Here is a 4,188-nt window from a genome sequence, read left to right on the forward strand (position 1 = left end):
AAACAAAAAAACATGAAGAAAAGGCATGAACATGGATGGAATAAAATGTGAAGCATATAGAATAAATGTCTTGGCCAGGAATCGAATGGAGATTCAATTTGAATAAGCTGGCGCCAAAGGATGAAACGCGTCGTTTCATTAAACGACGTGTCATGGTCCAAGCTGAGTGGACACGGTCAAACGCAGGAGGACGAACCAAAAGGCCACGCGGGCGATGAAATGGACCAGTACATGTGCAGCATTTCCACAAACACATGCAGACCAACAGAAACATAACCTAATGGATCAAACACGCGATTCTGGAAAATATTCATCCATCTTCATACGAGTTCATCATGTTCTTCATGCTCAAGAACAAAAGTTCACAGAAATTAAAAACAAGCACATCAATGTGTTCATCTCTCATCACTCATCACTAATCCATGCATGATTAAGGCTCATTCAACATATATCAAGCAAATCGAAGCAATTAAGTTTCACACATCAAACTTTAAATCACTATATCTAACACAATACTGCATGGAAATTCATGGAATAAAGCTCAGTTTGCTCAGCATTGAAGGATCCACAACAATCACATAACAATTTCATGAATTAAGAGATGCGATTTCTGACCTTGATAAAGATGCAGAAGTGGAACAGCTTGATTCAGGCCATGAAATGCACAAACAGATGCTCCAAAGTGTTTGTATGGATGAATAGATGAATGCTTGAGGCTTAATCGTGCTTGATCTCTTCAAAACCAGATTTCACCATTGATGGATGTAAGCTTCGAGCTGCTTCAAATCTGCATAAATTGCTTTGGTTCTTGCTTCAAACATGCTCCACAATGCCTCTAGATGATGAATGGATCCAGAAATATGCAATGTGTTTGAAGAAAATTGATGAAAGTTTGAGAGAAAAAATTTTGATTCTAGATCTAGATCTGAAAAATGAATTGTGATTAGATGAAATCTGTTATGCTTAGCCCTTTATACTCCCTCCTAATCAAGTCCTTAAACATGTTTAAGCATTTGGCAAGTGGATTAGGGAAAATGAGAGTGTAATGCAAAATTACCACTTCACCTCTATGCATGGGAAAAGCAATGGAACAGTGCACGAAAATGAACTTAAATCCATTTGAAATTCTGTTTGGAAGCCAATGGAAGTGTTGGAATGTGAAAACAATGCATTATTTTTAAATTTGAAAATTCCCTCCAAAAATTAAGTGAAAAATCAAATGATTATGGGATGAAAATGCAGGGCATGTGATGCATGATTTGGATAGTGTATGTCAAGATATGAATGTACAAAAAAGAACCACTCCATTTGGCCATTTGGTTTGAAAGTTATGCATGTTTGAAGTTCCATGTTCACTTGGCCATGATTGATCCATATCTTTTCAACCATACATGAGAAATTCATGATCTTGGACTTTTTGGAAAGGGGAGAGAAAGACTTCAACTTTCATGTTAGACAAAATTTCATTTGAAGCTTTCTTGATGATGTAATATTGAGGAGAAAACCTTTCCATTTTTGGCAATTTCAAATTACAGGTCACTTACTATTTTTGGAAAGTTTTCATCTGACCTCAAATTCTTCATTGTTGATGTTTAAAATGTCAAATGAGACTTGTATGGACATGAATGAGGCATCTCTAACCATCTCCCACCTCCAAATCCATGATTGGACTGACAGTTGACTTCTGTTGACTTTTTAGGGTTTCAGATGAATTGCATCTTGACTGATGAGCTTTGAACATCCAACCTTTGGCCAAACCACTTCAAAATGATCCCTAGGTCACATGAACTCATTGAACCAATCCTAGGGCTTTGCTTCCATGGAAAATCCACTTGCTTGCTTGCACCACTGAAACTCCTGACCAGTCTTGACTGATGACTGATGAACTATGCAATGGACAATGCAATGTTAATGACCTAATAATGAAAATGTATATACAAAATGGGAGGTGCAAATTTGAGGTGCTACAGCTGCCCCTATTCAATCAACTGGGAACCTGAACGGATGAGAGCAACGGATGTTAGACTTCAAGGTACACAGGGATTGAATACTAAAGAACCGTAGAAATTTGCACATTGCGGGGTATGATACAGGATATTTACCCACGACTCCTGGGGATTTTGATTTTTTTAGAAAAAAGGAACCACATCCAAACATCGAAGGATAGAAATCACAACTAGACGCCAACGGACGACTAGGAAAAACTCGACGTTTATCGAAACCAACAGAGAAGGAGAAGCTCGACGTTTATCGAAACCAACGGAGAGGTAACCAAACATTAATGAGTAACTGGGAAGACTCGACCAGACGTCAACGGACGAAAGGGAGAAGCTCGACGTTTATCGACACCAACGGAGAAGGAGAAGCTCGACGTTTATCGACACCAACGGAGAAGGAGAAGCTCGACGTTTATCGACACCAACAGAGAAAGGTGAACTTACTGGGGAAAAAGCTAATCACAACCAAACGTCAACGGACGATTGGGAAAAACTCAACGTTTATCGAAACCAACGGAGAGGTGACACAGACATCAACAGATGAATGGAATAAAAGGGATACCTCCAGACGTCAACGGACAAATGGGAAAAACTCAACGTTTATCGAAACCAACGGAGAGGTAACTAGACATTAATGAATGACTGGGAAGACTCGACCAGACGTCAACGGACGAAAGGGAGAAGCTCAACGTTTATCGACACCAACGGAGAAGGAGAAGCTCGACGTTTATCGACACCAACGGAGAAGGAGAAGCTCGACGTTTATCGACACCAACGGAGAAGGAGAAGCTCGACGTTTATCGACACCAACGGAGAAGGAGAAGCTCGATGTTTATCGACACCAACGGAGAAAGGTGAACTTACTGGGGAAAAAGCTAATCACAACCAAACGTCAACGGACGATTGGGATAAACTCAACGTTTATCGAAACCAACGGAGAGGTGACACAGACATCAATAGATGACCTGTGGGGAGGATACAACTATACGTCAATGGACGAATGGGAAAAACTCAACGTTTATCGACACCAACGGAGAGGTGAACTCTGGGGGAGGGATGCAACTATACGTCAACGGACGAATAGGAAAAACTCATCGTTTATCGACACCAACGGAGAGGTGGCTCCTGGGGAAGGAGAAAGATGTTACGAACATCGAAAGATGATGTTTACCGACATCAAAGAAAGATGAACAGACATTAACGAATGACTGGGGGTAGGACTCGATGTTTACCGACACCGAAAGAATGGTGTTTACCGACACCAAAGAAAGAACACACGCGGGTGCTGACATGACACTTACCGGTATCGCAAGGACGACATCTACATGCCAGGGCAAGGATAACCACTTGCTGGGGATCTCACTGGGGAGAATCAAGCTTTCTGTTCGCGGACGGGTGAGGAAATAAACCTCTCTAGGGAATATCAATCCTTAATGCTGTCAGGAGCAACTGTAGCAAACGTGTTATACAGATGTTGAACAAAGATTCGCCTCTGCCGGGGATATGGTCTGACTAGGTTTCAACACATGAATGCATATGTTTGAATTTTTCTATGGCATAATGCTCCATATCGAATGGAAATGCTACGCGTTTTGAGGATGCAATGATCACTACATGCAAAAAATGCAAATGATGAACTCCTGCCGGGGAGCAAACTGATTAGATACTCCAGCTCTGTGGGGAGACTCTGCCTGAGGAATACTCTGCGGGGAGATAGCACCGACTTCTCACTCAGGCTGGAGAATAGCACCGCTGTTGGGGAGAAGATCCCAATCCACTCGGGGACTTCGCTTGGGGAACAACCAAAGCGACTTCGCTGGGGAGAGCTACCAATCCACAAGTATGATAATCTTTGCTGGAGATAATTTTCACCAAACCTGATCCACTCGGGGAACCTGCTGGGGATAACCATCAATCACAAGCCTCTGCTCGGGAGATCTGCTAGGGAAAAACTTCACAACCCTGACGGGGACAGGCATTCACCACTCTGCTGAGGAAAAGCAACTCTGGTGGGGAAAGTAATATATCAGACCACGCTGGTGATGGACATCCATAACGCTGCTGGGGATAGCGCTCACGACCACGCTGGGGATAGCACTGCTTCAAACCAGACTGTTGGGGAATAGAACTATTCCACTAATACCTCCGCTGGGGATACAACATCCTTCCAAATCATCTGGGAACTCAACTG

The sequence above is a fragment of the Lathyrus oleraceus genome, chromosome 3, assembly GCF_024323335.1.
Source record: "Lathyrus oleraceus cultivar Zhongwan6 chromosome 3, CAAS_Psat_ZW6_1.0, whole genome shotgun sequence".
NCBI lineage: Eukaryota > Viridiplantae > Streptophyta > Magnoliopsida > Fabales > Fabaceae > Lathyrus > Lathyrus oleraceus.